Source organism: Saimiri boliviensis, chromosome 1, assembly GCF_048565385.1.
Source record: "Saimiri boliviensis isolate mSaiBol1 chromosome 1, mSaiBol1.pri, whole genome shotgun sequence".
Classification (NCBI taxonomy): Eukaryota; Metazoa; Chordata; class Mammalia; order Primates; family Cebidae; genus Saimiri; species Saimiri boliviensis.
Genome location: NC_133449.1, coordinates 244,808,598 through 244,832,419, shown reverse-complemented (window position 1 = coordinate 244,832,419; position 23,822 = coordinate 244,808,598). Strand labels below are relative to the sequence as shown.

Here is a 23,822-nt window from a genome sequence, read left to right as displayed (position 1 = left end):
GTCTGGGAGGTTGAGGCTGCAGTGAGCTGTGAGTGCACCACTGCACTCCAGTCTGGGTGACAGAACAAGAAAAAAAAAAAAAAAAAAGAAAAAACTTTTTTTTAAAAAAGGGAAATTGATCATGATCACATCTCTTCCTTTTCTGGCTATAAGTCCCGGAAATAGGTATAAACAAATGCTAATGTGTGGGACTTTTTGACAAAACCATTCCAGGATTTCCTCAGGAGACAAGAAAAGAGTTGAAGTCCTAAAAATGTATTTTTTTAATAAAAAAAAATTGTATTTACTTAGAAGCATTCAGAATGTCAACAAAACAGCTGCAACTTTTTTTTTTTTTTTTTTGCCATTGCAGAGTGGTATTCAGTTAACAGAACAACAATTATTTCATATAAGCTGCATCAGGGACAACTGAAGATGAAAAACTACCATCCCTATATAGAACTAATTTGTGCTGTGCACCAACAAAAACCTGCTTTAAATTTCCATGCCAATTTACAACCCCCATACTATACCAGGCAAGGTTAGTGGCTACTGAAAATACCACCAGGACAGGGCTATCTAAAGACACATTTGATAGTGTGTTAACTATACAAAAAAAAGACACTGTACAGCTTAAAAACAAATCTTACACAGCCTTGCATTTCAATTTTTTTCTTTAAAAGGAGTGAGTTGTGTACAGGGGGGTTAAATGCTTTATAGACAAGAAACAAAACTGCACTAGAACCAACTTATTCATCATCATCATCTTCTTCCTCTTCCTCCTCATCCTCTTCATCTTCCTCATCTTCCTCCTCCTCCTTCTTTTTCTTGCTTTTTTCAGTGTTGGCAACTCCCTTTTTGGCTGCATCAGGCTTTCCTTTAGTTCGCTATGCAGCAATATCCTTTTCGTATTTTTCCTTCAGCTCCACAGCCTTCTTTTCATAAGGCTGCTTGTCACCTGCAACAGTGTTATTCCACGTCTCCCCCAGTTTCTTCGCAACATCACCCATGGACAGGCCAGGATGTTCTCCTTTGATTTTTGGGTGATACTCAGAGCAGAACAGGAAAAAGGCCGAAGGAGGCCTCTTGGGTGCATTGGGATCCTTGAACTTCTTTTTTGTTTCCCCTTTAGGAGGAATATAGGTTTTCATTTCTCTCTCATAACGGGCCTTATCCGCCTTTGCCATATCTTCAAATTTTCCTTTTTCTTTAGCAGACATGGTCTTCCACCTCTCTGAGCACTTCTTAGAAAACTCTGAGAAGCTGACTGAAGCATCTGGGTGCTTCTTCTTATACTCCTCCTGACAGGTTTGCACAAAAAATGCATATGATGACATTTTGCCTGTCGGCTTCTTAGGATCTCCTTTGCCCATGTTTAGTTATTTTTCCTCAGCGAGGCACAGAGTCGCCCAGTGCCCGTCTGGCTCTCACTTGTCCTGGCGCTGTCTCTATGGAGCTCAATGTACTGCAATGGCTGTCTAAAAATGTATCTTTAGGGCAAAATAAACCCGCCAGCTGGGCGTGGCCATCAACACTCCCAGAGGCGGAGTCTGCATTTTAGCTATGGCAGTGGGCCAGCTCCATGAGTACTGGGTGAGACAGCTCCTTGGAAGGTGGGCTGTGAACCATAAAGCACCACATCTGTTGTGTTGTTAGGTGAAATTCCATTGGAAAATCATGGGGAAATATTTTTTCACAATTGCAGCTAGTACTGTGCTCTCTGCATGCCAGAGATTTGATCAGGTGATGTAAACAGAGGATGTCAAGCTCTTCAATTGTAGATTAAGTCTATAAAGTATTCTTACTGGTCAATTTGCCTTAACTTCCTGTGATAGTAGTTTATATACCTCATAGAAACTGAAATCCAGTCAAAGAAATCAAATGACGTAAGGGAGTTGTTTGTTTAGATAGGTAATCCAGACAATGGCTATGGTATTGCCTGGGATTTATGCAGTGCATTTTCTTCCAAGAGCCCTGTGTGCTTTCAAAGCAGCCCATTCATCTTCAAGTACGCCTGAGAGAGATTACTGTCAACAGACTGTTTTCTGCAGGAGGATGTAAAGCAAAGAGATATTGTCTAAAATCACAGGAGTTCATCCACAGACAAGTATCTGGAGCTCTGTACACCTGGCCCAAAATACACTTGAGTGGGTGATGTTGACTTTAAGATGGCTCCATATTCAATGGGATTTGCCAACACATTTAAGGCCCTGGGCGCTGCCGGCCCCTGATGGTTGGTCATGGTGTTCTTTCCTATTGAGTCGGTTTGCAGATGCAGAATCCTTCCCAGCAGTGCTCTACAAGCAGTCACTTCCCTTGGTGTTGACAAGCAGATTGGATCCTCTTGCCATTTATGAGCAGAAGTTGGTCTAAAATGCTAAGCGGGACTTGTCTTTTGCGTGAAGTCTTTATCCAAATCCCAAAGTGGCTGTTGAAATGTGACATCCTTCTGAACTGAAAATGCAGTAAGGTTAGCTGTCATTTGACTTTATACTGAAAGCTGAGGTGGAAAATAGGTTAATAGAAGAATCGGCGCTCCCTAAGGAGCAGGATTTTGGAGAGTTAGGATAAGAACCTGGGGTTTCTTTCATCTTGCCAGTTTCAGGATTCTCTGTCATTATCTGGTTGAGGCTGTGAGCTCAGGATTGAGGTGAGACCTATCATTTGTCTTTGTCAACTCAGATATTTTCTGTTGTTATGGTTAAAGGCACTTTTGGTTGTAAGTGAAGGCCAGGTCCTTTGTGTCCACTTTCAGTGTTGGGCTAAAGCCGTACAAAATCAACAAAAGTAATGGGTTCTTTTCTTTGGTAACAGGTCAGTCTGGAGCCCTCAGAGGTCAGTGCTGAGTGAAAATCCAGGAAGAGTAACTGTCCCCTTCTGCACCTCAGGAAGGGGAGGAATAAATGTTTTTTTTATTTCAAGAAGAAGAAAGCTCAAGCTTTTCTTAACTAAAGGATATAATTAGCCTACAAGGTTTTTTTTTTTGAGAGAAGCAAGTTCCCCCTTAACAGATTTTGTATCCCCAAATTTGGAAGATGAAAGAAGAAACTCAAGATCATTTGAAGATAACTAATTATAACAGTTTCACCTTTGAATTGACACTAAGTGGGTGGCAGAGGTGGAAACACCCTTATAACTTCAATATTTTCAGGCTGATAAAATGGAGAGGTGGGGACCGACATATTTTTAGCATGTAGCATGTTGACAGCCACTGATTTTAAAATAAGAGCAGATTGCAAAGCCCACCGATTTCAGGATGTCTAAGACAAGAGCTTTTTAAGTTATCTAAACAGGGCAGCCTCTGGCTTTCCTTTGGGCTGCCCTAGGTAAGAGTGCCAAGGAAATTAAGCTTTCCACTCTGGTGTTGATGCACGAATCCCTGCAAACATTCTGTGAATATTTTTCCATTCCAGGCCATCCATTTTCCCACCCTATCTTCTGGTCTCCAGAGAGGTAGCCCACCAGGAGCCAACCCTCACTTCATAGCTCCTCTGTGGTCCTACTTCTTCTCTCTTCCAGTCTTTCCTGTCTCTATCTGCTATTGACACTAACTCACTGATGCTTATGTTCCATTGTTGTGGGTTCTTGGGTTACTGTGTCACCATGGATGGTTGCTGTGTTACCATCTCCCAAGCAGCATAGATACATGCTAACCCAGGGCTTCTGCAGACACACAAGTGGAAAGTGTCTGTACTATAGAAGGTGTGGCAAGCGAGTAGCTTGAGGACTTCTCCAGTTCTTGACCATTGCCTTTGTACTTCACCAGTACTGGCCAGTCTTCCCTGCTACTATGACTCACACCTCCCAGACACAGGGATCCATAGTAAGTATTGTCTGTCTATACCTGTGTGTTGGAGAAGGCTGGAAACAATCACGTGTGGGCTCTTCTGCTTTGTTTTTTCATAATAAACCATTGGAGGTGTTTATGCTCATATGTGCTCATGAGCACTTTTTTTTTTTTTTTTTTTTTTTTTTTTTTTTTTTAAATTTGAGACAGAGTCTCGCTCTGTCACCCAGGCTGGAGTGCAGTGGTGTCATCTCTGCTCACCGTAACCTTCGCCTCCCGGGTTCAAGCGATTCTCTTGTCTCAGCTTCCCAAGTAACTGGGACTACAGATGTGTGCCACCATGCCCGGCTAATTTTTAAATTTTAAGTAGTGACAGGGTTTCACCTGTTGACCATGCTGGTCTTAAGCTCCTGGCCTCAAGTGATCCGCCCAAGTGATCCTAGTACTTCGTGAGGGAGTGTGGCCTTGCTGGTACCTTGATTTTGGTCCAGTGAAGCTGATTTTGGACTTCTGGTCTCCAGAATGTCAAAGGATAAGTTTTGTTTATTCAAGTTTGAGGTCATTCGTTCCAGCAGCTACAGGAAATTAGTGTCTACCCCCCACCCATGGCCATGTCATTACTACCACCCTTCACAGGAAACGGGTTCAGTGGAGTTGACTCACCCACTTGAGTCACTGCTTCAGAATTCATCTGAGGAACTCCAGAGGAAGCTGTGAAGCAGCTGGTAGCAAGTGAAACATCCTTCCAGATGCAGGTGTCTGTTTTTCATTTTTGCTCCGTTTTCCAGGCTTGCTTGGGCTCCATGGGTTCTCTGCTGCAGGTGAAGTTTGTGCACTTGGAGCTGGCGCCCAGTGCCTGTAAAGTCATGATGATGAAGGCTTGGGCCTCAAGGGCTATACTATCAAAACACACATTCTTTAAGTTTCTTGGGGAGACTTGGTTATTCTCCTGTTCTCATAAAAGACTTAGGGCAGTCCCATGACTTTTTTTTTTTTTTAAGATGAAGTCTCACCCTGTCACCCAGGCTGGAGTGCAGTGGCACGATCTCGGCTCACTGCAACCTCCACCTACCAGGTTCAAGTGATTCTCCTGTCTCAGCCTCCTGAGTAGCTGGGATTACAGATATGTGCTACCATGCCCAGCCAATTTTTTTGTGTTTTTGTTAAAGACTGGGTTTTATCATGTTGGCCAGGCTGGTCTTGAACCCCTGACCTCAAGTGATTCACCTGCTTTGGCCTCTCAGAGTGCTTGGATTACAGGCGTGAGCCACCATGCCCAGCCTAAAACTTACATTTCAAGCTGCTCTTTCTCCCTGCAAAGACACACTGGTAGCTTGCTTCGGGCTGCCCTTTCACCTTTTCCAGCCTAACACTTTTACTTATCTTCCATCTTGCTGGCCTTATTGTGACTCTCCAGGGCAGCGACAGGGAGTAGGTGACGGGAAAAGGCCAGGGAAGTTCTTCCTTGACTGACACTGTCAGGTACTGACATTTTGTTTCTGGGTCTGGCAGGCGTGTAAAGCTGCCTCTTTCCACATCTGCACTTTTGTAGTTTCTTCAGTGCCCCGCTTCCTTCCTGCTTCCTTCTGCTCATGCCAGTGGCTGCTATCTCTCACCTATAGTTGCTCTTCGAAGGGTCATGCTTCCACTGTGCACGGTGGCTTCCTCATGCTCAGCCCTAGGCCTGTGGTGGTACCTCTGGTATCTTTCCTCCTAGGACTAGTTGCCCCATCCAGGCAGCCATCTTGGAGGAAATCCAAAAGGCTTCCCATTGGTTCCCTCACACAAGTGGCCACGTCTAGTCCAAGAAAATGTATTCAGGCATCCTTGCATCCAGAGCCCAATACCAGCCTTCATTCTTTGCTCTGCCACTGAAGCAGATAGCCAGACCAATTTTTTAATGTGGGAGTCACAGGGTCCCCTAAACTCAGAGGACACATGTCAAACCCTCTGAGTGGTCCCATTGCGGTCCCTTAGGTTTGAGGTGAGAGACCCCTGTGGGGCCATTTGAACTCAGCATACCAGTGGGTCTCTCACAAATACTTCTAATTCCAATCTCTAGCCTCTTACGTAAGAGAAGGGTGGTGTGAAGTAGAAGAGGGGTTCAAGGGTGAGAGTCCCAAAGTAGATTTTGATCATTTCTAATGTAAAAGCGACACTATGATGTTCTCACATTTACTTTAGAATATGGCACTGTTAGTCCTGATGCCTCAGCTAAAACTTCTATTGCACGTCTTTCCACATCTCTTTTTACCAGAGAAACCAAACACTGGGGCTCAACCATGAAGATAGTCTATTGTATTCCTTTTGGATTCTTGGAAAAATACCATTTGAAATATTGCCTTAGTAATGCAACTCTAGTCAAGGTCTGTGCCCAGTCCTTGCTCCACAACTGTGCTCTCAGCACATGGTTGAAATTCGTAATATTAACACATAAAATAAAGATCTCCACTAAAGAAGAACAAAGAGCTGCTGTGTGCTATGTGTATCCACCCTTGTGGGGAAGTCTACAAAGTGTCCCAGTGAAGAACCCCAAGGATTCTGCTTACAGCTAGAATGGAGCTATTGAGTTCTAGAACTGAGGGTGTGTGGCTTCTGCTTAGTAGGTAAACTTTCTTCTCATCGCTTGCATGTGAGTTGGGCAGAACTGACTACTTTCCATGTGTTTATAAAGCATCATGAAGACGCTATTGATGGAGTCTTTGTGCATGGCCTGGTGGGTTGACTGAAAACCGATCAGAGCACCGAAGTTAATTCAACTCAATAGTTAATAATAGTTAATAGGACAGATGGTTAGTAACAGAACAGACTTGCCTTTCATTACTTTGTGCTCAGTTGGCAAAATAACACAAAAAGAAAACTCCGTATCTCAACTGGCAAATGGTGCCTTTATACATTTGTAGTACAAATGCTTCTTGGGAGAAGATAAAAGAAACTATGTTTTTATAGAGATGATTTTTCTCCTGACTTGGTACCAGGAAGATGACCTCCATCACCAAGTTAAACCTTTCTGACCTTAAAGAAACTGGCCCATCTGTGGAGTTAGGGCTTCAACATAAATTTGGAGGGACAAAATTCTATCCATAACAAATGCCTTCTAATGTTACTATTTACTGCATAGTCTATGTTCTCTGCTCTCCCACGTTGGTCATATATCAGGTTTCCCACATGTGGGGTTCTATATTACACAGTATTTCATTCTGGGTTATACATATTATATTTCACGAATCTATTTACTACACTTGTGCCAGCATCATGCTCTGAACTATTGAAGCTTTGTGATAAGTCATGAAAAACAAAAACAAAAACAAAACAAAACAAAAAAGCAAAGAAACTGGCCTGTTAATCATTTGCCTTGTCCTAGTGTGTTGTTACTGTATAAAAACTACTCCCGGGCCAGGCCTGGTGGCTCACGCTTATAATCCCAGCACTTTGGGAGGCTGAGGTGGGTGGATCACCTGAGGTCAGGAGTTCGAAACTGGCCTGGCCAACATGGTGGAACCCCGTCTCTACTAAAAATACAAAAATTAGCATAGTGGCTGGATTAACCTGTAATCCCACCTATTCAGGAGGTTGAGGCAGGAGAATCACTTGAACCTGGGAGGTGGAGGTTGCAGTAAGCCAAGATTACAACATTGCACTCTAGCCTGGGTAACAAAAGTGAAACTTTGTCTCAAAAAAAAAAAAATTACTCCAAAATTTAGTTTTAAAACAAGAAGCATTTCTTATTGCGTGTGGGTCTATACATTAGCTGAGTGCTTCTTTGTCTTAGCTTGGCTGACTTTTTGAGTTCAGGCAGCTATGGGTTGCATGCACAGCTCTGCCGATCTTAGCTGGTCTCTCACAAGGTCTATTGGAATATCTGATGTCTTTTCCATGTGGTCCTTTAGCAGGCTAGCTCAGACTTGTTCACATGATCATGAGGTATTCCAAAAGAAAAGAGTAGGGATGTGCAAGACCTCCTGAGGCCTAGGCTTGGAGCACAACCACTATCACTCTGTTGCACTCTATTAGTCAAGGCCCAGATTCAAAATGTAAGGAGGAGACTCTACCCCTTTAATGGAGGGGCTGTAAAATCACATTGCTTGGAGACCCAGAGGACATTATTGGACCATCGATGGAATCAACCTTCCATATTTCACAAGCAAAAATATCCAGAAACTGACATGCTATTTTTTTTTTTTTTTTTTTTTTTGAGATGGAGTCTCGATCTGTTACCAGGCTGGAGTGCAGTGGTGCAATTTTGGCTCCTTGCAACCTCCACCTCCCTAGTTCAAGTGATTCTCCTGCCTCAGCCTCCTGAGTAGCTAGGACTACAGGCACATGACACCAAGCCCAGCTGATTTTTATATTTTTAGTAGGGACAGGGTTTCATCATGTTGGCCAGGATGGTCTCGATCTCCTGACCTTGTGATACACCCTTGTGGATCACAAGGCCACCTTGTGACCTTGGCCTCCCAAAGTGCTGGGATTACAGGCATGAGCCACCATGCTGAGCAACTGCCATGCTACTTTATAGCTGCCTTGAGGAACACAGAGGCTTTCAAACCACAAATGCAGCTCTGATCAGAATCCAACCTGAGCATTTCCATCCTGGTTTCTCCTGTCTGCCCCTGGCTGCCAGGTAGTCACTGTCATGAGCTGCTTATAAGTATGATGCCTGGCAGTCCATATTTGGTAATTTAGATGTACAATATTTGAGCAGGAGACAAGAGGATTCGTTTTATGATTAGAGAAAGGAGAGTAAAATTCCAGTTGGATAAATGATTTGAATGAAAGCTCTGGATTATCAGTGAGGTTAAATGTCACTCTAAGCAAATAATAAGATTTCAGATATAATTGATTAATTCAACAAACACTTATTAAGCATCTACTATGCACAGGACACTATAATTAATAGGTTAGGCTCTCAACCCTATTACACACTAGAATTTGATTCAATTATAATTGGGCACAACTTGGACATCAGTATTTTCTAAATTTCCCCAAGTGATTCTCATGTGCATCCAGGGTTTGAAACTTCTGGATTAAATTATTGACTCAATTTGTGGAAATCAATCTACTCAGGTACAAAGTACATTATGGTTAGATTGTGGCTCTGAGCTTGATTGTAAGTATTCATTCTGTCAATCATAGTTAGGGAAATCTAACCATAGGCATGGCACCGTGTACCATACTCATACCAGTAGGCAAGGGTAAAATCATGGAAATCCTACCTGTGGGAAGACTGGAGTGTAGGGAAGGGGATGAGATGGTAAGATAACATAGGGATAATTGGTATAAAGGTTTAAAAAGGCTAGGGCAGTGCTTCTCAAAGTAGAATGTACATCTGAATCATCTGATATGATTAAGATGCACTTCTGATGCAGTAGGGCAGGAACTGGGATTCTGTAATTTTGAAAGGCTCCAAGTGATGCTGCTGCCGCTGCTCTCTGGACCATCCATAGCTCTAGCAGTCACAGCTGTTATACCACACAGTTTCCAGCTTGGTCTTCTAGGGGATTTTTTTTTCCTATGGAAACATTTTTCTGATTTTGCAGTGCATATCAGATGGATGTAGGAATTTCCCTTATGGACATTTGCTTTGAAATGTAATTTTGCCAGATGAACCAGTCTAGACACACTTACTTGGATGTTGGAGAATTTGTGCAAGAGCTGGAGCCCTTGGTTAGCCCAGATGTCCTCCTTGGAGGGCCTGTGGTGAGTGGAAAGGGCAGAGGCTTGAAGTCACAGGACTGAGCTCAAATTTCTGCTGACTCTTTCTCAATAGGTAACTGAGAAACTTGGTTAAACCTTCTGAGTTTGTTTTCCATATGTAGAATAGAATGGTGTTGTTGAGTTAGTTAAGTAGTCTTGTGTCTATCTGAAGTAGCTGGCACAGCGTCCAGTGTAGAGTAGGCTCTTATTTAATAATTGCTTTCCTTATGACTGTGCCAACCACAGTGCTAGGCCAGTGGAGATGAGTGAGACTCAGACTCCACTTGAGAGGTAGAAGGGAAGACAGACAAGAAACCTGTACATGACAGAGGGCCTGACAGCTCCAGGGAGGACTACTCTTCAGCCCAGGGTGCCTCTGTGCTGGGAGACAAGGGGATAGTCTACCCTCTTGCGTGTGATCTCATTGTCTGAAAGTCTGACAGGAGATCTCTTGTTTTACAGACTGAAAAGGAAGCTCGGTAGGCAGTCCTTTCCCCCAAAAAGCTTGATTCCGACTTACTTTTCTTTCCCTACAGGAGTTGAGCTGAAAATCCAAATGGGTCTATTGGCATTACAGGGAGATGCCATTTAAAATAGGAGAGGGTTCAAAATTCCTTTGTAGCAATGAGTCTTTCTTTAGCAGGTAAGGAGAAACTGCAGAGCAATCCAACCATTTTTCCTGGAAGAAGAGAGAAGAATAAAGAAGAGGAAGCAGTTTCTCAGCTCTGTAAGGGAATGGAGAGTATAGTTCTACATCCTCTGAAAATCATTTCGTGGGAAGCAGTTTTGGTCACCTCCTCCTACTTAGTAATCAGAGCTTCGAAAATTGAATCCTGACTCTGTTGCCACAGTTTATATAATCAGAGGAAAATGCCTTTAGATTTTTTGGTATGTATGATTAGAAGAGCTTAACAAATTCATATTTTGTATGATAATATGAAAATTGTTGCTATAGAACTTGTCACTTTAAAACAATTAGGGAATGATATTAGAAACGCCAGGATTTTGAGAAACCAGAGAACTCAATATAGAATATTTGCCAATAGAACCTTGCTTGTTGTTCTACAGAGTTTGATGCACAAGTAATGGCTGTGATGGAAACAGGCCACTTGTCTCTGGAGTATCAGTTGTCCTAAATAGAGGTCCATGCAGTGGGTGTTGAAATGCAGACTTTACAGGTAGGGTCTGATTCCCCAGAATGCATCAGGGTTACTTCCTGGTGACAGCATAACATCTGTAGGAATGGTTTGCATGCCTTTTGCAGGAAGGAGAAAGAGAGTTGTCCCTGTCCCTTTTCTTCTCCAGTTTCTCTCCTCTTGATTTCAACTTCCACACTTCTGCTGGATATATCTTTTTAGATAAGAAATCTTGTTATATGACATCTTGTTTTACAGCCGCCACCAGCTCCCTCCCTATTGTGTATGGGATGTATTCCAAATGTCAGAAGACCTCAGGCCTTACCCAGCTTCCTCCCCAAGCTGCTCAGAGCATCTCCTGTTCCTGGAAGAGCCCCCACTCACAACTCCAGAGCGAGCTGTCTCCTCTGCCTGACATTTATCACCTTCTCCCAGCATCCTGCCTGGGAAGTGCAGATACATCCCAGCACTAGCTCAGATGGTGCTTTTGCCATGAAGCCATCCTCAGCTCTTTCAGAATCTGTGAATCTCTGTCTTTCAGTCTCCCCTAGCTTGTGCACACACCTCTTTGGTATCACTTTTCAGGTGGTTTTAGCATTACTTTTTCGTTTCCCACTGTGGACCCTGGGCTGTGTACTGGCTTCTAGTGGGTCTCCGTGAGGAATGACTGAGCTGTAACATAACTACTGGGTGTTGGCCTCATTCCATTTTTCCTGATCCGCTTTATAAAGATTTTGTATAATTTGCCAGTGGTAAACCTGATTTTACCATATCTGTGTCACAGAGATGTTTTGATGATATGTGCAAGTATGTATGGTAGGCTATTGATTCATATCCTCTGCCTTTGCTATTTTGTGGATAAATTATCAATCAGGAAATTGGCAATCTTTTATTTTAAAGGTTTGGAGAGGACTGAAAGAATTTATTGACATGCGCATGTGACTCTTCAGGGCTAGCTTTGTGCTTTGAAAAACCAGAAAGAACGTTAAGTCTTCTGAAGGAGTTTAATTTTGTCTGGGAGGATAGTACGAAATAAGTGCTGACTTGTGGGTGATGGGGTTCAGGGCACACTATCTCAAAATAATGTGCTGCCATACCGAATGCTTTAAGCTGAAGGAATATGAGAAACAGCAGGTGTGGGAAGAACTCCGTGACCTCCCTGAAGCAGGTCATTGGCCGTCACGTGGGAGGCGCCCTTCCTGTACCTGGAGGAAAGGAGCATCCTTATCTCCAAGTATAAGGAACGGGTTTTCTGTCTCCCTGTTTCCTACTCTTGCTCACACCCTTTTGCTCTCTTACATTTTTCCATGGCTTTCCACTCTCTGACAAACCTAGAATAAAACACTCAGGTTTCACTGTTTCTTCAGGTCTTCATTTCATTATGAAGGTTCCATGTCGTGTAAAACTTAAGTAAATGTGCATGCTTTTTTTCTTGTTAATTTTTCTTTTGTTGCAAGGACCCAGCTGAGAACCTAAGGTGGATAGAGGAAATATTTTTCCTCCCCTACATGGGTAAAGAGAAAAGGCACAGGTACACAGTAGGCATTCAATAAAGATTGGTTCCCTGATGCCCATGTGTACACAGGAAGAAGACAGCTGATAAAAGAGAGTGATTTATTTCTACTTTGGAAATGGCTCCACCCCTTCTGAAGTTTCCTACATAGAAAACATGAGGTTCTACTGATTTTGAAGCTAATAGAAAAACTTGAGAAAAATTCCAGAGAATTGCTGTAGTATCTCTCAAAGTTGGCTATCGTGGAGAGGCAGTTTTCACTTTTTTGAAGGCGACTCTTGTCAAATTTTTATAGAATTATTTCTCTGATGATCTCAAAATACTAACTGTATATCCAATGACATGATTTTATTTATTTATTTATGAGACAGAATCTCTCTTTATCATCCAGGCTAGAGTGCAGTAGTGTGATCTTGGCTCACCACAACCTCCGCCTCCTGGGTTCAAGCCATTGTCATGCCTCAGCCAAGTATATGACTGTATTAACATATTATTTAATTTGTATTTCTTGTGAAAACAGATGAAGGACCAATATTTTCTACAATTTTACTGACTAGGATCAGAAGCAAATTTCCCTAAAGGGCTTTCATTAATATCTGAGAGTTATCCTGTAAGGCCAAGTTCCCACTGGGTCAGAAGGAAAAGTTTACAAAGTAGGTCCCAGGATGAAATGTGAAAAGGGTTGGGATTAGCAAGGCTAGAGAAAGGTTAAACTCTTAAGTATGAAAGGCTGTTGCTCACGAGGAAGTGGGCAAGTCTGGTAAGTCTGGAACTTAGGACACTAATGAGAAAGCAATTCATTTATTTTTGTATTCAACATTTATTAAGCTCTTTGTACGTAATAGGTCCTACACAGTAGGCAGAAGGTATATAGAAGAAAAACAAGGAAAACTACCCTACTCCTCAAGATATTTGCAGCTCAGGTAGAGACAGACATAGAAACAAATTGTTGGAGGCTTTGGACAGCTATGGGCTAATTTGTAAACCTGTGTGGGATATTATCACCCAAGGTTATTTGACATATAAGGTGCTAGGAACAAAGTGCTTATCACCTCCAAACAGAAAAACTACTCCAAAGAGGAGCTTCAGAAAGTGCTCCGAAGAGCTTACGGGAAAGTCTGGGAACCCAATAGTAATTTGCCCTCAGAGACAGAGCATGGGTTATTCAAGTTCTTAGCCTCTTATGGAGACCTCAGCCTCGGGTCTGCCTGACCTCCAGTCCTTAGTGCCCTACCCTTGAAGGAGCATTGTGAAGTGGGTGGCAGAGTCCCAGGATATTTCTTGGGTCATGGTTTCAAGGGTGGAGCTTTCCTTTGTTTATTTGTTTTGAGGCAGTCTTGCTCTGTCACCCAGGCTGGAGTGCAGTGGCGCGATCAATCTTGGCTCACTGTAACCTCCGCCTTTTGTGTGCAAATGAATCTCGTGCCTCAGTCTCCCGAGTAGTTGGGATTACAGGCATGCACCACCAAGCCCAGGTAATTTTTGTATTTTTAGTAGAGATGTGGTTTCACCATGTTGGCCTGGCTGGCCTTGAATGCCTGGCCTCAAGGGATCCATCCACCTAGGCCTCCCAAAGTGCTGGGCTTACAAGCATGAGCCACTGAGCCCCTCCGGAGCTTTCCTATAATGCAAAGAGACTGGATTGCACTTGCTTCCCAGGGCAGGACCACTTTTGTTTCTTCTCCCTCAGGATATTCAAGCATAGTTTGTCTCTTCAATTTAGCTTGGCTGTGGTGGGGCTAAAATAGGCCTGGAGGTGCTCTTGGGCTGGGAAGACTTTGAGTGGGTAACTTGGTCCACTCCACCCTGGGCCTTCAGGACAAATCTCTCTCTTCTCCTTTCCTAGGAAAGCATTTTCTGGAGTTTATCATCAGAGTGACAGAATCTAGAAGACTGAGATGAGGATAGAGGAAGAGGCCCAGGGGCTGTTAGGCCTGCTTTGCCCCAGGCCTTGGTGTGCTTCTCCTTGGCTTCCAATGCTTCAACTGTGCACACTTCAGCCAGGCTCTCTGGGAGACTCTGCTGAGCTTTGAGGCAAAAGCCACAGGAGAAGCCACTTAGGATTTAAGAATACTGAGTTTCAATAAAAAACAGCTATTATACTTAAGGAGTTTGAACAAAAAGATGAGGAAGAGGGTGGAAACATGTCCTCAAACCCATTGTGATTTGAACAATTTAGAGATAGCAGCTACCTCGCAACTTTTTAACAGAATGATCAAAAGGAGGTATTTTGGAATATGTCACAGTTGTCTCTTGAGCCAGTTTATAACAACTCTGAATAAGAAGTCTCAGGGCTGCCAAATGCCCAGACCAGGTGCAGATCTTTTCTACCCAAAAAAACACATTGACTGCCCACAGCATGCAAATCTCAATTCCCGTGATGGAGATGGGCACGGCCCATTTTCTTCTTCTGGATACCTCAGAGCTGCTTTTCCCCAGTTTCACCCACTTGCCTTACAACAGCTCTCCTGTAATTTAAATTCCACCGTTTTAGAGCTACCCTAACCAACTTAGTGCCTTCTTGAGGCAACAATACAGTGGCACCCTCTTATGAGCGAATACTATGTTTTAACTTATTTTGGTTGCAATTTCACATTAGAAACAACTGGTATCTTTTAAAAAGTAGTAATAACTGATTCCTGTCCTGGACAAATTGCATCAGTATGTCTGGGGACAGTGACTCTGGTGCCTGGTGAGGATGGAGAACTATTGGTCTCACTCGTCCCTCCTACCCTAGATTGTAGGCTCCTGGAGGTGATGGAGGTGGTGTAATGGCATCTTCTGCTTCCCTGACTCTCCTTATCAACCTTGTTCCATGGTGGTGATTGCTTGCTGCTCATGACTGACTTTGCGATTTCTGGGAAGGCGTTTTATACCCAAGTGGCCCCATCAGACCTTCTCATCTTTCAGTTTAACATCTGAGAGGGGATTAGGAGAGAGGTGGGCTCACTTCCCACTTCTTCCAGGATGAGAGGGCATTGCCAGGATCTTGCCCTGTTATCTTCAGAGGCAGAGAGCTGTTGCAAGCCAGCTGAGGGAGAACTCAGAAAAAGAAGGACAAACTTGTGACAAGGTGCCTAGATGATGTCAGATCCAGCTGAGGGTGAGAGATTTGAGCTGGGCCTGAGGGAGGAAGGAGCCCATGGGGCAAGCCTCTATTGACTGTGTCTTAGAGCAAACAAGGCAGAGTTTTCACTTGGGTAGGGAGCAAGTCCATGAAAGCTTAGTCAGAATAGCCAGGCTGTCAGCTACTGAGAACTCAGACAGACCATGGAAATCTGCCCAGGGATCTTGGGCCAGCCTCATACTGTGATTTCAGAGCTTCCATTTAAGTTTATTTTTATTGCCAATGAGGTTTGTGCCTTCAAGAAAAAAGCATCCTCTTAATTAGGTGCAGGGTCATGGAAATGACACAACTGGGAAGACATGGATTTGAGCTTGACCTTGGCTGAGGCTTGCCTCTCAGAGGCTGTTTCCCCATCTGTGAATTGGGTTGTGGTACAGATTCTACTGAGGAGTGACATGGGATGAAATAAATGCCTTCCCCAGAAGGTGGCAGTACACACTAGAAGTCACAGCCACCAGTAATTTTTCATATAATCAGGATCCCTTGAGGAAAGCCTGGAAGAAGCCTGGGCATTCCCTAGACCGGAGTGTCCTCACTTCTTGACCAGATGTTGGTATTCCAGTTTAGTAGCATAAACTAGAGAATGCGGCCATCTGAAAACCCCTCCCCTAAGTGACTCATTTCTTCAGCTGTACCAACTCCTCCTCTCCACAGCTCTCTGCTTAGATCTCTGAACATGAGTCTGAAGAATAAAACTGCAAATTCTTTGCAGTTTCTTATGCAATCTAATTCTCACTTGAGGAAAGAGGAGTGTATAAGATGCTTTCTTCTTTGCTTGAATGTTTTAGAGTTTGATCAACTACAGTTAGGCAGTCCGGAATCAGTAATACTATCACTGAAATAAATTATAGATAAAAGTAGGACTACAAACTGGAAGTACAAGATGTCCGAGACAAGCATAACAGAAAGAATGAGAACCAGACGCATAACTTTCTCAGCCCGCCATTGACAGTGGAGGCTGCATTTTCTTGACACAAGATCAGAAGGTGGTAGAGGCTTTTGGACTGAATTTAAAATTCAGCGTGTGAATAACTGAATACAAATAATCTCTGGCTAAGCTTCCTTGCCAGCCCCAAGGAGACAAACATATTATTGTTATAAATCAACCTCTGACAGGGGCATCCATGGAGAGGAGAATGCGAAAGTCAAACTTTTCTTGTAGTAACCCATGGGCTTTTCAATGAGAATGTGGGTTACTCCAATCAGTGGCTCTTTGCCCTTTGCACATTTGAATCGTGTGTGGGGCCATTAAAAATACAGATGATCAGGCCTCAGCCCAGACCAATTAAATTAGAATCTCTGAGGGTAAAACCCACCTTGGTATTTTTCTATAGCTCTCCAGGTGGTTCCGAGGTACAGATAAAATAAAAAAGCACTCCTTTCACCTGTAGCTAAGAGAGCTAACATTTCCAGACTTTTGTCAATATCCTTCTCCTTACCAAGGAAAGAAATGTATCTGAGCTAGAAGTCTTAATTATTAGTAGCCCATGTGTAATAGCTTCTGCTGGATAAGTGAATGTAATGTGGCTAGTCCATAGCAAAAGGGGAAGAGGCAGGATGAGGAAGAGCTATTGCTCTTCTGTGTTAACTTACTTGACTTTCTCCCCTTTTACTTTTGATAATGGTATGGAACACAAAGGAACTGTTACAGAACCAACAGGTTCATACATGCACTGTGAAGTAACAGACCAATGCGCCAAGACAGCAGAGTTTGCAGCAGAGAAAGAGTTTAATGATCTCAAGGCACCTGAGTGAGGAGACAGGAGGAATCCTAAAATCCATCTCTCCAAGAGCTCTGGGCTGGAGTTTTTAAGGGAATCATGGAGGGCAAAGTCCTGGAAAATTGCGGCCATTGATTGGTTAGGGTAAAGTGGATGAAATAATTAGGATGTGGAAAGTGCTTTCTTTGGTGAGTCAGCCCTTGTTGTTCAGAACAGCTGAGAGCAGTAATTGTATCAATATGCAGGACCTAAGATCTCAACTGGAAAACTTAGCATTTCACAGTGTTCAAGTTTTATCTTTAGAGCATTTAAGGGGAATTATAATCTAGGGGTTACATGATTCTGAGGCAATAGGCAGCAAACCACTGTGAGGAAGTGGGCTAGTGAGCAAGCTGACCTCATGAAGTGCTGGATGTACTGCAAGCTTGGTTTATTTTTGCTTCTCCTTCTCCCTTCTTTCCTGATTGATTTTATCAGGTTTACAGAAATTATTTCAGAACTACATTTATGTACCAGACTAGGTTCTGAGAACTTCAAATAAAATATCTCTTTTAATCTTTACAAGTGAGTCTTTCTGACTCCAATTACAGACGAGAAAACCAAGACTCAGAGGAGTTACGCAGCTTGCTCAAGGGTTAGATATGAGGTACTGCTGGGATTTGAAACTAGGACTGTCCAACACCAAAAGCCAGAAATGTCAGAATACATCAGTCATGTTTTGGTAAAGTTCAGCACCAGAAATATGTAAATGGCACTGAGAAAGTTCAAGAGGCATTGCCCTGGCAGGCCTCTGCTTCTAACAACTGTGTTGAGAAATGTGCTGGAATCAACGGCGTAATTAGGGTGTGACCTTCCCAGGTCTATCCCATCTTCCCAGAGACAGGATTCAGCAACAGGTTAACTCATGGGCTCTGTGTATCTTGGCTTCATTGAAGGCTCTTGTCCAATGGACCAGGGGCATTGGCAGAAAGGAAAACTGAGACCAGGTGAAAGAAATAAAGAGTGAGGCTAGAAGGGATGTCTCCAGTGACCACTGCAAACTCTGATCACCTTGATATTTAAAGAACTAGCCTTGCCTCCAGTCCATTATTTATTGTTTTTATTAATGTTCATGAAATCAAGGAACCACAAATCTTAAGAGAAGCTTGTAGGAGAGAAAAATCTTCTTCTATCCATCCTAGTATCATTGGTGGGGCCCTGCAATTTAGACTGGCAAAAGACAGATTATCAAGAGAAATATAGGAGTTTGTTAATGTGTGCCCTATGGACACACATGAGAGCACTCAGATGACTAACTCAAATGATGGTTAAGACCTAGGACCTATGTATCATCTTAACAGAAGAACAATAACTTTTTAGAGAAATCACAAGACAAAAGAAAAGGACTTGAAGCGTCCAAAGATGGCAGATTGTGAAAGGTAAATATATGGGGGAAACTAACAGAAGGTAGGAAGTATAGTTAGTAAGGTTTGTTTCTGTAGACTCCTCTGGCACCGTCTCTGGGCTGATAAGGGTCTAGAGTTCTCTTTCATAATTAACTTCCGTCCTTCCTGGAAGAGAGAGGAGGGGGTCACTTTTACCAACTTGTGTCCTGCTTTTAGGCAAATAGGGGGAGGGCAGAGAGCCCTCCCCCTATTTCTCTTTCTTTCTTTCTGACAGGGTCTTGCCCTGTTGCCCAGGCTGGAGTACAGTGGTATGATCATAGCTCACTGTAGTTTCGGCCTGCTGGGCTCAAGCAATCCTCTCACCTCAGCCTCCTGAGTAGTTGGTACTGTAGGCACATACTACTATGCCTGGCTAATTTTTGTATTTTTTTGTAGAGACAGGGTTTTGCCATGTTGCTCAGGTTGGTCTCAAACTCCTGGGCTTGTGGTCCACCAGTCTTGGCCTCCCAAAGTGCAAAAATTACAGGTATGAGAGAGATTTTTCTTGCACCTATTTTTTCACATTTGCCTTCAGCTCAAAATAATCCTTATGCTAAAGTGGCACATTTGGGGGTTGCTTATTTTGCTTCCCTCTAACTCAAGCTGGAGCAAACTTCTGCTGGATGCACATCTCTGAAAGCCCCAAGTTCTGAATGGCAGCTGGATCTCAGGTAGGTGAGGACACTCTACCTGTTCTGGTATCTGTGGTTTGACATAGGTAGAGGTGGGGAGATTCCTAATGAAACCAGTTAAACTTGATTACCATAAGAGTGGTAATCTGAGAGTGGCCTATCAGATCTGAGCGCAAAGCTGCCCCATTTGGAATGCCCATGATGTTTTTGAAAATACCCATCTAGACTGTTTCCAGTCTCTTAAAAGACATGCTTTGTGGTTACAACCTGGGGACAAAAACAAGTTGTGCGTGTGTATAACCACCATCTTACTCACAGAACCTAGATGGTTTTCCAGCCATCGATTATACTAGTCGTGTTCTAGCTGCAGTTATTCCAGATACCTGTGACAATGAGTAACATGAAGCAAGTTCTGAAATTTTTGATATTTTGGCTTTTAGCTTCTATATCTTTTCTAACACCAAAGTATTTTTGGAAAGTGCTCTCCAGACTTGATCTGTACCTAAACAACCATCTGGGCAATAGGGGAACATGTACTGCCAGAATATATATGTCTCTATCTGAAACAACTTCAGCACTTTGACACATATTACTAGCCAAGAGATCAGAGAGATGGCAGATAATTACATTACTACACCATAGGACGATGTTTGCTTGTTCTGCAGAAGCTGTATTGACTTGGGATTTATAGGGGTAATAATAAGGAATTTCGTAGACATATCTAACATATTTTAAGGTGAAAATATTCCAGGCCAGGATGAAATTTATTTAAAAGTAAGTTGCTCTTATTTCTGAATCAAGGAATTAGAGCAGAGCCTCCGAGAAACAGGAATGAAGGAACAAAGATAGTTGCTGGCTTTCTCTTTGTCCCTTCAATATCAAAATGGCAACAGGAGTCAGAGTACCCACAGGGAAGGGGAAAGAGCACTGGGCTGGTGGTCAGGAGACCTGGCTTCCAGGGTGAATGATGCCCAAGCTGTTGAATGGGCACTGGCGGGTAATTTCATCTATCCTTGCCTCACTTTGCTCATTGGCTAATGGGAAGTTATAATGACTGCCCCATCTCACAGGGGTGTTCTGAGAATCCAGGGAGGTATAAATGATTTGGAAAGGGTAAAGTGCTATACAAATATAAGATTATTAAACTCAGCTGCCTCCTCCCTATTTGCTATGCATATATTAGTTTTATTAGGTTTCCAGCTGAAAAATGTTGGCTCAGGTATGGGGGCATTTGGTTACAATGTCAGATTGAGAAAGGCAAATTGGGTTGGTCTGGCTGACCAGATATAAGTTTCTTTCTTTCTTTTTTTTTTTTTTTTTTAAAAATATGGAACGCTTCACGAATTTGCGTGTCATCCTTGCGCAGGGGCCATGCTAATCTTCTCTGTATTGTTCCAATTTTAGTATATGTGCTGCCGAAGCGAGCACAGAAGTTTCTTTCTTTCTTACAGCCCTTTTGGTTGAAGAGAATGACTCTTCCAGAAGGAGGCATCTTGTACTTTATCCCAGGCCATGTAAGTGCTGCTGCAACAACAAATGGACTGAGTCCGTCTGCAGGAGAACATAGCTCCTTAGGAGATATATTTTCTTGATGAAAGTCAGTTCATAATAGAAAATATGTAACACCTGTAGGTACTTAAGCAGAGATGAAAGGTCAGAAGTCATGGACTTTTGTTTGTTTTTTGGGACGGGGTCTTACTCTGTTGCCCAGGCAGAGTGCAGGGGTTAGATCATGGCTCACTGCAGCCTTGATCTCCTGGGCTCAAGTGATCCTACCACCTCAGCCTCCTGAGTACTTGGGACTACAGGTGAATGCCGCTACGCTGGTTAATTTTTTATTTTTTGTAGAGATAGGGTTTCACTATGTTGCCCAAGTTGGTCTCAAACTCCTGGACTTAAGCCGTTGGCCCACCTCAGCCTCCTAAAGTGCTGGGATTATAGTCGTCAGATGCTGCACCTGGCCAGAAGTCATGGTTCTTGTCCACAAGATGCTTACGCTTCACAGTAGAGAGGGACGTAGGGAAGGTATAGAAAGACATAGTGTTAGGGTGGCTTCTGCTACAAATGGGAGTTATTCTTACTCCTCACTTAGGGACAGGGCCTAGGGGTAGGCAGGCTCCAAGATAAGCCAACATCACAGTCCTGTAACCTGTGTCAGCACTTCCTTACATATTAAACAAAGCCATCTGTCGGCCGTCGAAACTCTCTACTTAGGGAGCAGTTCTCATGCTTTTGGGTCTCAGTCCCCTTTACACTATTAAATCTTACTGAAGATCCTAAAGAGCTTTTATTTTATCTATAAGTATTTATCATATTAGTTATCAAAATGGACATTTAAAATATTTATGAATGACAATAATAAACCCATTACATCTGAGCATAAATAACAAATGCTTTATAACAAATAACTGCATTATCCAGAACAAAAATTTAGTGAGAAGAGTGACATTGTTTTACATTTTTACAAATCTCTGTAATGTCTGGCTCATAGGAAGACAACTAGATTTTCATGTCTGTTTCTGCATCCAATCTTTCACAATCTGTTGTGGTGGTTGAAGTATGTGAAGAAAATCTGGACTTAACCAGGTAATTAGTTGGAAAAGGGATAAGTATTTCATTGGTCTTTTCAGATAATTGAGAATATTCTTCTTTGATAGTAAACTGCAGCTCAATAAGAGGTAATTTCTAAAAGGTTGCTTGCAATGCAGAATCTGAGAACATACCAGTGACTCTTCTGTCATCTGTACATTCAGATCCATTTGGTCTGTCTTGCCCTTTAAATGGATGTCTTGTCCATACATGAACTTGTAGTATAGTGCATTGGTCATTTGGAAAATATTGGATTGCTGAGTTATGCGGCTGTTCCAAATATTGACACATTTTATTACATGATATCAAAAAATTACAATTGATATTACCACCTGTCTCATCAGAAAAGTCTATATGTATGTAGAAGCTGTCACGGTCTCGGAGGTGGATATATAAGTTTTCCAAAACTCTAATTTTTTTGCTTAAGAGCTTACATTTGTATTGTTGCCAGTAAATGCTGCCAGTTTTCCTTGAAGTGACAGGCTCGGTCAGTTTGATATTGAGAAAATGTCCACCAACCAGTTTGTCTGTCAGTCATGCTTTCAAGTATAAAGATGGCACTCCATGGAGAAAGCAGCTGGTTCAGCTTGCAACTCAGTTACCCAAATGCTTTTCCTTGAGACAAACTCAAGATAGCAGAAATGCTTTCTGTGTACATTTTGTTTCGACACAAAGCTCATTAAAATAATGTGTGAGGGTTGAGATTGATTGAAATTGCTATTTTCAACTGACTAATCAAGGAGGTTTTTATTGAAACTGGCCTTTTCTTCTCACTGTGAGTACACGGCAGGGAAGATGACCATCAGCACGGCTCGGTGCCACTGTCTTGGTTTGCTGTTAACATGGCAGCCGTTTTACCCATCGGTGCTTCTGCAAGTGTAGGAAACAGTGGAAAAAGGCACATGATGTGTTAGTATTACTATGACAATAATTTCTACCTCATGGACCACCATAAAGTGTCTCAGGGACCTGTGAGGGCCTGTGGGCCACACTTTGAGGACTCCTGACTTAGAGGGTTTGACCTCCCTCAGGTGATTTGCCACAGTCTTGTAGTCATGGTTCTCTCTCAGGTCTTTTGATGCTGAACACAGGGGAGAGACTGAGGCATCAGAATAGCTGGAAAAGTCAGGATCGTTCATCACAAGGCATCAGATGCTTAACGATCCAGAGAGAAGACAGAACAGGCCTCACAAATATATGTGTCTAGGTTAAAGGTGAAGGTTACTGGGGCTACCTGATTTCTCTGTCTCTTCTGAAGATAGAGAAAGTGGTTATCACTGTGTTCTGCATGTGGGAAAGTGATTATTTTATCTTTCCTTCTCACTTTCCTTTTTGTATGCCTGGTTCAGAATAACCAGTTTTTGAGCCATGAGTGAAGAGTTGTTATCTGAGAGCCATGACATAAAGACACTCTCCAGGTATCTCCTTGTCTTCCCTTAAGTTACCTGCAGTCTCCAGTGGAGCAGGGTGTTTCAAGCGGAATCCTGGTGTAATAACTAACAGTGTGTATCAGTCTGTTTAATTTCTTAAAGACTGATGCCAGAATTCAGAGGAAGGAGTCTTCCTGGCAGCCAGGGCAATCCCTGGAGAAGGTTTTCTAGAGCTGAGTGTGAAAGAGGGCTGGATGAGGGGAATTGGCTGGGAGAATGGCTGGGCGTATACTTGGTTGGCAATGAGTTGTTAACTGCCATGTTGTCTTCATAGGGGCAGCTGAAGTCATCAAAAAGAAAGAGAAAGGCTTTTGCCAAGTAGGAGGCACATAGGTCCCTTGCCTTTTTTTGAAAAGTTTGTATACCAGTTCTCCCACTTGCCAGCTCTGTAACCTTGGGTAACTTTCTCCACCGTTTTATGCCATGGTTTTGTTGTCTATACGATGGGAATTATGTTACTTTATAGGGTTTTAAGGATTAAATGAATTAGCACATGTAACAAGAATGTTTAGGAGAAGTGCTGGCATGGAGTTAGTAGTTAATAAAATATAAACATTATTATTATTGTCATTTTTATTATTATATCACTTCACTGAATCCTCTCACAAGCCAAAGTAACAGAGGTGATTGCCTTTGTTAAGGCATAATTTTCAGAAAGATAAAATATGAGCCTTATGCAAATATAAAGGGAATACACATCAAAGATTTTGTTTACCTTATTAATTAATGAAAGAACCATTAAGATGTTAATGGTAGATCAGAGAGCATTTGAAAGGGAATGCAGTTT

General features: G+C 42.7%; 1 non-coding gene and 1 pseudogene across 1 annotated transcript; both read right to left on the bottom strand.

Annotated features, from left to right (window-relative positions):
- Positions 1–258: 258 nt before the first annotated feature.
- LOC101042038 (high mobility group protein B1 pseudogene) lies at positions 259–1,450 on the bottom strand (annotated as a pseudogene).
- An 18,887-nt stretch (positions 1,451–20,337) lies between these two features.
- LOC120365554 (U6 spliceosomal RNA) lies at positions 20,338–20,444 on the bottom strand. Its single transcript, XR_005580464.1, has one exon. It is a non-coding gene; the product is annotated as a U6 spliceosomal RNA (small nuclear RNA).
- Between the last annotated feature and the right edge of the window lie 3,378 nt (positions 20,445–23,822).